The 12,815-nt window shown below is 42.3% G+C and overlaps 1 protein-coding gene across 1 annotated transcript in view; it reads left to right on the top strand.

The window, feature by feature from the left end:
- The first annotated feature begins 3,038 nt into the window (after positions 1-3,038).
- The window catches only part of LOC119002432 (uncharacterized), a 42,052-nt gene continuing 32,275 nt past the window's right edge, over positions 3,039-12,815 (top strand). The window contains exons 1-2 of the mRNA XM_037068352.1: positions 3,039-3,113; positions 6,571-6,705. The gene's annotated coding sequence lies outside the window, so the exon portion shown is untranslated. The remainder of the gene's footprint in view (positions 3,114-6,570; positions 6,706-12,815) is intronic.

Genomic DNA, 12,815 nt, shown 5'->3' with positions numbered 1-12,815 from the left:
ATGATGGACATGAGTGCAGACTGTGGGGTTAGACCTAGCTGGTGTTAGCTGGAGCAGCAGGGAAGCTGGGACATGTGTCTCCAGTATCTAGCAAGCCCGCTCACGCTTCTTCATGTGGTGGCTGGGTTCCAAAAGCAAAAATAGTGAAGATGAATCCCAGTGCATAAGCCCTTTTCCAGGCTACGCTAAGCTTCGTGTTTGTTAATGTTAATGATTTGTTGATCAAAGTGAGTCATATGGCCCAACCTAGATTCACACGAGGGAGAAAATCCCTACTCTTCCTGGGAGAAGTCGTAAAATATGACAGTCTTTTTTTCCCCCTTTCTATATCCTGTTGGTCCCACCTGGATTAGTCACTCCCTTTTATCTTAAGTCTCAGGTGTGTCGCCTACAACTGCTCAAAGTTTAGACAATATGAAGTCTGCATTTATGTATTTTAATCCCAGGCCCACCCCTGAACCAAAAACAGTCCTCAGGCGAATGCCACGCACCTATGAGCTAAGATGAGTCAGCATCCACCCCTACAAATGGGGGAGGGCTCCATGAGGGGGAAGAGCTCAATGCACAGGAATTTGCTAGAAAGAAAGGAAGGGGTAGAGAATGGATGCTGAGTAGAAGCCAGGATGTTCAGCGGCCCAGTCAGACTCTAATATTGCCAAAGAGTCTATAGCTTATACTGGGAAATTGTCCCCTTGATTATTTATCACACAAAATTAAATGTCCAAGACAAGAATTATATCAATGAAACAAGCAGGAGGTGACAAAACCCTCCCCCACCCCGGCCCACCCCACTGTGGTTACCTTCCTCACTCTCTCCCTTCCTTCTTTGATAATAGTAACTCAGCAGATGAATGCCATACCATCTGCTGGCGATACTTTGGGAACTTCACAGAAGCCCAAAGTGCTCAGCCTCCAGACTAAGTCCCACCCCTGTGTAATTTCATCCTGGGCACCCCCCGACCATTCCTTGGTACTGTTTGCTTTCAGCAGAACAGCAGGCTCTGAAAGAGAGAGGGGAAAACAACAACGACGACCACAGAAGCTGCCTCCCAAGGGATTTCGTGGTTTCACTGCTAATGATATTTTAAACCAATCTTCTTTTGGGGATCTGTCATCCACCAAAAGGGAATCAGTGAAAAACCTCAGCAACTTGCACCAGCGGAAGCTGAATCAAAGGCGGGCGTGGACTGGGACCACTGTTGCCAGGCTTCTGTGTATAGGGAAGGCCACACAGGCAGGGAGACAGTTGCCGCAGGTAGAGCGCCTGCTGCAGGGCACAGGTGGATGGTTAGGTTCTTCCTCAGGTGCCCTACAGGAATGAGAAGAGCCGAAGACGGCAGTGCCCAGGACGAGAGAAAGGGCAGGCTGTCCGGGAAAGGCATGTGCTGTCGATGTCCAAGGTCTGGGCCTTCTATTTCTTTTTTCTCTAGTTTGGTTTCTTTGCTCCTCCAGCCCATCAGTTGGACTGCAGGTTCTTGGATTATGCCAAAATCACACTTTTATACTATGAACTGTTACCAGTCCTTAAATGGTGAACCCCTCTGTTACATTTTACATTAGGTGGCAGGTACTCTGTTTACTAATCTCCCTCACTCTATTTTCTCAGCTGGCAAATAGGAGTCCATACCTACAGATGGAATTATTAATAAAAGCGAACACTTTCAGAGAACTTATTTACAGGGCGCCCGACTCTGCTCAAGCTGTTTTACATGTGTTGCCTCATTTAGTCCTCAGGACAGCTCTGTGAGGTAGATGCTGTTGTTCCTGCTGTTTTTAAGATAAAGAAACTGGGCCACAGAAAATTGAAGAATTATGTCCAAGTTCACACAATTAGGAAATGGAAGAGCCAGTTTGAATACCATGAACTATCTGGCTCTACAGTGTTTGTAACCACTAAGCAACATTGCCTGTTGAAAACATGCACGTGAGACTTGGTGCGTAGTAGGCTCCCAACAAATATTACTTATCTAAGTAATTACGAGCACAAGACTCAAAATACGCCGAGTGCAGAAAGAGCACCTCCCTCTGGGGGTCCCTGGGTGCCTAAATAATGCCTTGCATCTAAAAGTTACCCAATATGTATTTGTTTAATTGAATCCATTTTTTCAGTGTGATTCTGACTTTTATTAAGCTCCTTCTCCTTGCCAGGTGCTATGCTGAGGAGAGAGAGGACAAAAAGGTGATTTATAGTATTATACTATGGATCCAGAAAAACTAATGAAATGTTAGGCTGCATTCATAGACATTTAAAGTACAGAGAAGATAAAATTGATGAATTCTTGGTCTTCATCACCCAAATCCCATCTATTCAAATCTAGATTCCTGAATCCATGCATGCGTCTCCCTCTCACCCCTGCCCCAGTCCCAGCTGTCACCCTTTCTCTTGGACCACTTTTTAACTGGTCTCCAGCATTTACTTTAGTTCCTTACCAACCTCTTTGATCACGTCGCTTCTTTGCTTCTTTACTAAGACTTTTTCCTCTTAAGCTAAAATTCACTATATGGAAAAGGAAACCTTGCAAATCTGGCCCCTACCAGTCACTCCCTCTAGCCTCTTTGGCCACACCGGCTTTCTTTCAGCCTTTTGAATACACTATGCCCACCACCATCCTCGTGACCTTTTGTATACATTGTTGCATCCATTTGGAAGACAGTTCTGGGTGACAGGTACATCCCTGATTCAATCAGCAAACAGCCAAAGGCGGCCGGGCTGCATGACATAACCATGGCTGGCAGGGTCCATTCCTATGACTCTCCAGATGAGGGGTGAAGAAATGGGAGGGGGTGTGTCTCAGAGGAGGGAAATCTTGGTCATCTGAGAGATAGATGCCAACCTTGCCAACCTTCTCTTCAGAGAAGACAGGCAGAGGCGAGGTGACCATCCTCCAGGAATGTGTTGGGGGACGTCCTACACTTCTGTCACCTAGGCCACATCAATGCGTTCATGAATTTTCCTCCTCCTAAATGAGTCATGTTTTTGTCTTTTTTGCAGCCAAAGGATATCAATGATGTTTAATCAGGATGGAGGCATAGTGATGAGCAAAACAGGAAACACTAAAAGGGAATGGATATGGCCTTCAAAGGGAAAACTTGATGATCCAGTTGAAATTTGGGTAAAATTTTAGTTTATTTTATTTTCCTGGTCAATTTTGATGCTGTAACAATAATTTACTCTGAGTGTCTAAAATGTACCATAGAGGAAAAGAGAATGAGAGAACTGAATTCTTCAGTTTGAATGTCTTCACTAGCCAGTTGATCTGATAGCTCTTTTTTTTTTTTAAAGATTTTATTCATTTACTTTTAGAGAGAGGGGAAGGAAGGGAGAAGGAGGGGGAGAGGAACATCAATGTGTGAAAGATACATCAATCAGCTGCCTCTTGCACACCCCCAACTGGGGACCTGGCCCACAATGGGGGCATGTGCCTCAACTGGGAATCGAACCAGCAACCTTTTGGTTTACAGGCTGTCACTCAATCCACTGAGCCACACCAGCCGGGGCTGATCTGATAAAACTTTATTTCAGTTTTTCACTTCATACTCTACTTGATCCTTTCCTGATAGATTTGTTTTTGCTAAGCAGCAATTACTTTAAATAGTGGTTTGAACAATTATTACTAGGAAATCATTTTTGTGCCTACTATAAAACACTTTTAAAATAGGAAAGTATACAACATTCAAAGTGAAAGTCTTCTCCTCAATCTCACTGTGCAGAAATTACCTCTGTTAGTAGCTCATTGTGAGTCTCTGTGGGATCCAGGATCAGAGATTCAGATGAAGGAGGAGTGAGCCTGCCAAGTGGAACTGCAGTGGACTGGGAAGTCTGTGCCCCCTGAAGGGGCCGCCTCTACTCAGGGCCCCAGGCTGTTACCACATGGGAATATGGCCTGGGCTTGCTATCTTTTATGATTTTTAAAAAAACAAAAATTTAGGGTTTATGTGAAATAGCCTGATATTTAAAAATTAGCAATTAGCCCTGGTTGGTATAGCTCAAAGGATTGAGCACGGGCTGCAAACTAAAGGGCTGCTAGTTCAGTTCCCAGTCAGGGCACATGCCTGGGTTGCGGGCCAGGTCCCCAGTGGGGACTATGTGAGGGGCAACCACACACACAAAGAGAGGGAGATGTTTCTCTCCCTCTCTTTCTCCCTCCCTTCCTCTCTCTCTAAAAACAAATAAAAATAAAATCTTTTTTTAAATTAGCAATTAATTCAAACTCTGAGAAGACTAAATGAAATACTTCTGAACTGACAGTCTGTAACCTGTGTGCTAGACTTTCTCGATTCCTACATAGTTAGCTATATGTGTGTGTTGTGTGTGTGTGTGTGCGTGTGCATGTGCATGTACTTACTACATTTTGTATGCAGGGCCATTTTATATCATGCACTGAACAACCAGCCCCTAATGGCACCATGTGTATAGAACTGGGCTATTCAGTATGGAAGCCACTAGCCACCTGTGGTCATGGGATCCCTGAAATATGCTGTAAGTGTAAAATCCACACAAGATTTTAAAGACTTGGTACAAAAAATAAGAATATAAAATAGTTTAATTTAAAAAATCCTCAAGCAAGGACATGCTTATTGATTTTAGAGAGAGGGGAAGGGAGGGAGAGAGAGACAAGAGAAACATTGTTGTGAGAGAAAAACAGTGATTGGTTGCCTATTGTACATGCCCAGACTGGGGACTGAACCCACAGCCTAGGCATCCGCCCCAACCAGGGACTGGAGCTGTAACCTAGGTATGTGCTCTGACCCAGAATGGAACTCGTGATCCTTTGGTCCACAGAACAATGCTTCAACCAACTGAACCACACCAGCCAGGGCCATCTTAATAATTTTTAAATTTGTTACTGTTGATATGTTAATATTTGGATATATTTAGTTATAAACTGTTAAAATTAACTTCTCATGTTTTTTGCTCTTTTTAATGTGGCTACTACAAAATTTAAAATTATTTATGTGGCTGTGGCCCACCTCATATTTCTACTGGATGGGTTTTATGTAGAAAGTAGCTCCAGATCTCTGTTCTATATCATTTACAGAATCATTGATGGTAGCCACGTGTCCTATATATACTGTTCAGATGGCTATTTTTAAAGAAGTACCTCTTAGTTCTGGAGGGCTAGGGGAGTAAAGAGCAGGTAAAGAAGCTGTACCAGACAAGGCTGCATGTACGAGATTCCTAATACTCAGGAGTCAAGGTTTCCTCACCCTTTATCTGAAAAAAAAATCAGGGTAGCTCATGGGTTAAACTATGCAGTTCATATGACCTCAGCGGGCAGCCTGCAGGAAACAAGGGACTGTCACTTGTAACCAAGCAAAAGTCCTAGCATGCATAGGGCAGCTGACCTCTTTGTTAGGACACATTATCTACACAAACCTTTACATATGCTGTACAAATCTGCAGATGTCCACTTGGGCCTTTATCGATACTTTTCCATTCTTGTCATTTATAAAATTTCTCTGACTTTAATGCTTCACAGTAATATGAAGACTTGCAAAATTTTGAAGCACTTGGGAGCTATAAATGATTTTTCTCATTATCAAGGGAATCAGGTGTTACCAACTATGGTATTTTACAGGAGAGACGGTCTGTGTCTCAGGGATAGAATTAGGACTCAGAAGTAACTGTAGGCCCTGCCTGGTGTGCTCAGTGAATTGAGCGCTAGCCTGCAAACCAAAAGGTTACTGGTTCATTTCCCAGCCTAGGTCACATGCCTGGGTTGTGGGCCAGGTCCCTAGCAGAGGGTGTGTGAGAGGCAACCACACATTGATGTTTCTCTCCCTCTCTTTCTCCCTCCCTCTCCCTCTCTAAAAATAAATTTAAAAAATATTTTATTTTATTTTATTTATTTTAACCTTTAGAGGGGAAGGGAGGGAGAGAAGGAGAGAAATATCAATGTATGGTTGCCTGTCGTGAGTCCCCTGCTGGGAACTGGCCTGCAACCCAGGCATGTGCCCTGACTGGGAATCAAACCATGATCGGTGGTTCGCAGGCCTGAGCTCAATCCACTGAGCTACAGCAGCCAGGGCAAATTTTAAAAATCTTTAAAAAAAAGTACCTGTAAACTGACCCACAATTTATCTTCAATCTAACAGGAATCTGACTTTCTTTTCTTTTTTAAAGATTTTATTGATTTATCTTTAGAAGGGAAGGGAAGGAGAGAGAGAGAGAAATATCAATGTGTGGTTGCCTCTTGTGTGTGTCCTGATGAGAACTGGCCTGCAACCCAGGCATGTGCCCAGACTGGGAATCGAACCGCGATCCTTTGGTTTGCAGGCCCGCGCTCAATCCACTAAGCTACACCAGCCAGGGCCGACTTTCTTTATAATAAGACATGACTACATTAATTACAAATATTTTCTCCTCACTCCTCTTCCTCCCCTCTATAGCAACAAACAAATTTGCAGCACAAAACCAAAAACCCGTTCCTGATTTAACAGAATTAGACCAAAGCTGTCTGTGAATGTTGGTCCCAAATTTCCTTCCAGGCATCATGTAATTGTCTATGATTTCCACCTGAATTATGACAATTCTGTGCCAGAAATGTTGATTCTTGGTGTTGCCTTCAGGTGAATAAGTTCATCAGCGTGAAGATTTCTGGGCGCTTTTCCATCACCTTGGTCTACACATGGCATCCCCACAGCCTAAGGCTGTCTCTGGCACCTGTCAAATGCAGGTCTCTTCCTTCAGGCTCCCTGGAGAGGGTAGGTCCAGAGTTTCTTTAATCGTCTACACATTAGCACCTCAGCACAGACCAGAGCACAAACAATGCTGACTGATTTTACATGCACAACTTTCAGTAGCTCCTGGTGATTTCTACAATATGGATGCTGTCCTAGCTGTTTGTGGACCTTACCTGAGGAAATACCTGAAAGTTTGGGATGAGGATAGGTGAGCCCATAAAAGTAGAGTCGGGAGAAAAATGAACCCTAGTTTCTTCTAAGGCCATGATTCCTAAGCGTCAGAAGATTGATTTCCTGTTTCTTAAGTGGTAAATTGTTTGCATTAATATAATCTAGGATTTCTTACAAATGGTGTGGGGCCCGTACATTTTTTTTTTTAACTAAAGTGAAAGTATATCAATTTAAGGTGGTTTTTCTTAAGCATAACTAACATTCCAAAGAAACTTGGAGACGTTAAGGCACTGTTCAAACTATGACTCAGAATGACATCTTTTCATAATCATTTTATATTTGTACTTAATCTCTGTAGAGGAATTTTAGGCTAAATCTTTTGTTTGTTAAGAGGCGAGACACTGAAACATTAGTACCTCTACTTTCATATAGTTAAGTAGTCAGCTAGCTTGACTGATTTTGATCAAACTTTTCAAATTTTAACACGTATTTGAGTGGTACCCATATTACAGAATGTGTATGAACACATGTAAAAGATCTTTATTTTCAGGAACTAGCATCAAAACTGTGTTAGTCTTTGAAAATCATCACGGTTCTATCACAGATGTCAAAATTATACATTTTTGCCCTAAGTAGTGCCTTTGTATCATGCTGTCTTGCCTTCTGGGTTTTTACAAGCCACGGCATCTAAACTGATAATCTCTCAGTCACTCCCTGATGTGAACCCCATTTCTGAAGAAGCCAGGGAGTTATTCAAGGCCTACAAAATGAGGTGCAAGCTAACGAAATCCACAACACATGTCATAGATGTAAGTGTGAACTAGTCACTATTTCGATACTGCAGGCTGAGGTGGATTTTGGTTTTCATGTTATTCTAGTTGCTTTTCTCTTCCAACATGGGTAGGATTTGTCTTAGAAAAAGGAGCAAAGAATCAAGCTATTGAACACGGATAGGCCTATTTACATAATTACTGGAAGGAACATTGCTGACTTTTGATTTTTTTGTATTTATATATTTTCGTAACATCCTAACCATTTTTAATGACACAGTTCAGTGGCATATGTACATTCACATTGTTATGCAACCATCTCTAGATTTTTTTCATTTTGCAAAACTAGAACTCTGTACCCATTAAATAATTTCCCGTTCCCATTGCCACCCCAGCCTCTGCAAACTGCCATTCTAGTTTCTGTCTCTCTGACTTTGACTGTTCTAAACAGGTACCTCATCTGAGTGGAATCGTATAGTGTTTGTCCTTCTGTAGCTGGCTAATTTTACTTAAGCATACGTCCCCAAAGTCCATCCATGTTTTCTTAAATGTCAGAATTTCCTTCTCTTTTAAGGGTGAATAATATTCCATTGTATTTTATACCATATTTTGTTTATTTATTCATCTGTTGACAGATACTCGGATTGCTTCCTTATCTTAGCTATTGTGAATAGTGCCTCTGTAGACACGGACATACAAATATCTCTTTGAGGTCCTGCTTTCAATTCTGTTGGACATATTCCTAGAAGTAGAATTGCTGGATCCCGTAGTAGCTCCAGTTCTAACTATTTTGAAGACCTGCCACACTATTTTCCATGTCAGCTGCACCATGTCCCAGTCCCACAACCAGCAAATAAGGGTTTCGATGTCTCTGTACCCTCAATGATGTTTCCTATCTTGTGTTTTTTTAGCAGTAGCCACCTTAACAGGTGTGAGGAATGCATTTAACTTTTTAAACACAAAACATGACACAGTACAATTTTGTGAATTAAAAAAAAGCAGCACACAAGTGTACAATATCAGAGAAACCATATTTCTGTCACTTGCTCAATACTGCCCGTGAGTAGATAGTGAGCTTAGCACCTGTGCCTTTAGGGGCCCCAGGTTTGAATGCTTCATTTAACTCATAGAGATCATTGTTTTTTCCAGTCATAAAGAAGTGAGCAATTTTATTACTGTAAGAATGTTTCCTCCCCCTTCCCTTTGGGGGATAAAATGTCGCTATGTAAATTATCTTATTATTGTTACCTTAGGGAGTTAAGGACACATAATATATTTTTACAGAGATCTTCTGCAGTTTCCAAAAGGAACAGAATCTTTCACTGTAGAGATTTATTTTTATTTTTAAACAATCTTATATTTATTGATGAGGCAGAGAGAGAAAGAGATTAAGAGAGAAAAATATTAATTGTTGTTTCACTGATTTATACATTCATTGGTTGATTCTTGCATGTGCCCTGACCAGGGACTGAACCCACAAACCTTCTGCATTGGGACAATGCTCCAACCAACTGGGCTACCCAGCCAGGGCTGAGATTTATTTTCTTAAGTGCCCCTTCTGCCCATAAAAGGTTTTCTTAGAGTTGGACATAGAACAATAATGCCACAATCTATCATAAATGTATTTTATTTCTTTATTCATTTTTTTAAAATATATTTTATTGATTATACCATTGCAGTTGTTCTATTCCCCCCTTCATTCCCCTCCACCCTGCAGACCCCCTCCCCCACCCTTCCCCCCTTTAGTTTATGACCACATGTCTCAAGTTCTTTAGATTCTATATTTCCCCTACTATTCTTGCCCTCCCCCCTATCTATTTTTTACCTACTGTCTATGCTATGTCTACCTATGTCTACTTATTTTCTGTACTTTCTCCCCGCTTCTCGTCCTCCCACTCCCCTGTTGCTAACCCTCCATGTGATCTCCATTTCTATGGTTCCACTCCTGATCTAGCTGTCCTCTTGGTTTACTTTTGTATTAGGTGTGGTTGTTAATAACTGTGAGTTTGCTGTCCTTTCACTGTTCATATTTTTTTATCTTCTTTTTCTTAGATAAGTCCCTTTAACATTTCATATAATAAGGGCTTGGTGATGATGAACTCCTTGAATTTGACCTTATCTGAGAAGCACTTTATCTGCCCTTCCATTCTAAATGAAAGCTTTGCTGGATAGAGCAGTCTTGGATGTAGGTCTTTGGATTTAATGACTTGGAATACTTCTTTCCAGCCCCTTCTTGCCTGTAAGGTCTCTTTTGAGAAATCAGCTGACATTCTGATGGGAACTCCTTTGTAGGTGACTGTCCCCTTATCTCTTGCTGCTTCTAGGATTCTCTCCTTCATTTTCATCTTGGCTAAGTAATTATGATGTGCCTTGGTGTGTTCCTTCTTGGGTCCAACTTCTTTGGGACTCTCTGAGCTTCCTGGATTTCCTGGAAGTCTATTTCCTTTGCCAGACTGGGGAAGTTCTCCTTTATTATTTGTTCAAATAAGTTTTCCACTCGTGGCTGTTCCTCTTCCCCTTCTGGTACCCCTATAATTCGGATGTTGGAACATTTAAAGATGTCCTGGAAGTTCCTAAGCCTCTCCTCATTTTTTTGAATTCTTGTTTCTTCATTCTTTTCTGTTTGGTCATTTTTTCTTCCTTCTGGTCCACCCCCTTGATTTGAGTCCCAGTTTCCTTTCCATCACTATTGGTTTCCTGTGTATTTCCCTTCATTTCAATTAGTTTAGCCTTCATATGTTCCTCTAATTTGTGACTAACATCAACCAGTTCTGTGAACATCCTGATCACCAGTGTTTTGAATTGTGCATCTGAAAGATTGACTATTTCTTGGTCACTTAGAATTCTAGGCTCTGGGGCTTTGAACTGTTCTTGAGCCATGTTTTGGTCTGTTTGCACCTGTTATGTATGAGGGGCGGGGCCTTAGGTGTTCACCAGGGCGGGGCAACCTGGTTGCTGGGTTGTGACGCTGTATGTGGGGGCGGGGTCAAAGGAAAGCAATGGTGGATCCCTCTGCTGCCTCCTGCTGCCGCCACAGGGGCCCGCAAAGTCTGTCCCACTGTGCACGAATGTGCGACCTCGGTCAGCCTGCCACTGCTGAGTTCGCTGCTGGGGCCTGCGTGGTCCGTCTCACTGCTCACTCCTTTGCTGGTTTATCTGCACACGAATGTGTGACCACAGCCAGCCTGCCGCCCCATGCCCTCACTGGGTCAGCCCAACACGGGGCTGCCTGGGCGCCTGGGGTCAGGGGATCTTTCTTGCCTGTCCCTGCTCCACTGCTGGCTCTGCCCCTCTTACCGGTCCGGTTGAAAGGTTGGTTGTTGTTGGACTTCCTTATAGTTCAGTTTTCTGTTCTTTGGCTGTGTCTTTGTTTACTAAACCTTCGTTGTATTCAAACTTGGTTGTGGGAGAAGGCACAGTGTTTCCACCTACTCCTCCATCTTGGCGGAAGTTCTGTTTATTCATTTTTAAAGAACTTTAAATTTTATTTTTACAGTTTACATTCAATATTATTTTGTATTAATATCAGGTATACAGAATAGCAGTTAGCCAACCATATACTTTACAAAGTGATCCCTCAATACTTCCGATACTCACCTCACATCATCCATAGTTATCAAAATATTATTTTCTATTTTCCCTGTGCTGTCCTTCACATCCCCATGACAATTTTGTGACTACCAATTTGTACTCCTTAATTCTTTCACCTTTTGCACCAGAGGTGTGTTTAGCTTTTAAAAAACCCACTTTATTAGAGTATTATTTTTTACAGCAAAATTCATCCACTTAAGTATATGCTTGATGATTTTTGACAAATATGTAACCTGTATAACCACCGCCACAATCACAGTGCAATGTCTGTCACGCCAGAATGTTCCCACGTGCCCCTTCCCACTCAGCCCTCCCTGCTCCTGACTCCAGACAGGACTGCTTTCTGTCACTATTAGTCAGCTTTGTAGTTCTCGTGTTTCCTGGAGGTAAACTCATTCACACAGCGAGAACCAATATGCACACTTTTTGTCCAGCTACGTTTGCTCAGTATAATGGGTTTGAGATTCATTCACATAATTGGAAGCTGGGCTCACTGATATTCCCTTATGTGGATATATTACACTTTGTTTATCCATTCCCCTGTTGGTACACATTTGGGTTGTTTTCAGTCTTTGTCGATTATGGATAAAGCTGCTATAGACATTTATGCACAAGGTTTTTTTGGAATGAAATATATTCTTTTATAAAATAATGGTGGCAGAAGATGATAGGAATTTAGTTTAAAATACCTACTTAGTGAAGTTAAAAGTTGAGAACTGGTTTTGGTTACCACCATTTTTAGAAATTCAGTGTCCCTGAAAGTTTTAATCTAGAAATCCTTGTTTCTAAAGGGGGCACTGTGGGTATTTGGGGCCAGGTAATTGACAGCTATGCAGGACAATCTAGCGCATTTTGGAAGGCCTCGCTGGGCCCCACAAACTAAGTGGCTGTTGTGCCATCGACCGAAGGTCTGCGCACGTTTCTGAATGATGCCTAGGAAGTGTGTGCTCACTCAGGTGGAGAACTGTTCTCTATTAGTTACTCCTGGGCAAATATTTGGGTATGTGGTGTCGGGAGATCAATCATAAGGTTATTGTGCAAATCTAGCCAACACATTCTGGACTGGACTAAGGCAGAGAGGGTGCAAAATAGATGAGAGCTATAAGTTATTTAGGAGGCAGAATCCTCAGGACAGTTTTCTGGCTTACATAATGAGGTGGAGCCTCAGTCACTAAATGAGAGTAGGCAGAATGAGAAAAAGAAGGCCAAGTAAACCCACACTTAAGGGGCAGGTGGAGAAGTAGGAGGAGAGCCCTGTCTCTGGGGGGGGCATGGTGAGCCATGTCCTTTCTCCTCCTCCTCTAGTAGACCTTTCTGCACTGCAGGAGTTGGGAAGCTGAAAACTGTATTTTTGACTCCCTTGCAGATGGACTTCTGAATGCATATGAGCCCCGTCCATTAGGCACATCAAAGTTATATTTGAAAGATGGAAATGATCTTGCTTTGGCTAGAAAGTTCATGGAGAAGTTGGGAACGGGAGAGGATGTGGAGCTCACCAGACCCACTGCCCTTTCTGTTTCAGCCGTCAGACGACAAATCCGTGTTCTCTGGTTCAGGTCCCATCCCTCTCACCTAGAGCTGGATGATCTTCACTCTTTT

This window comes from Sturnira hondurensis, unplaced genomic scaffold, assembly GCF_014824575.4.
Source record: "Sturnira hondurensis isolate 20B ecotype Veracruz unplaced genomic scaffold, ASM1482457v3 Scaffold0017436, whole genome shotgun sequence".
NCBI classification, from domain to species: domain Eukaryota; kingdom Metazoa; phylum Chordata; class Mammalia; order Chiroptera; family Phyllostomidae; genus Sturnira; species Sturnira hondurensis.
Note: the sequence above shows the minus strand (reverse complement) of the source record. Positions and strands in the feature narration are given on the sequence as shown.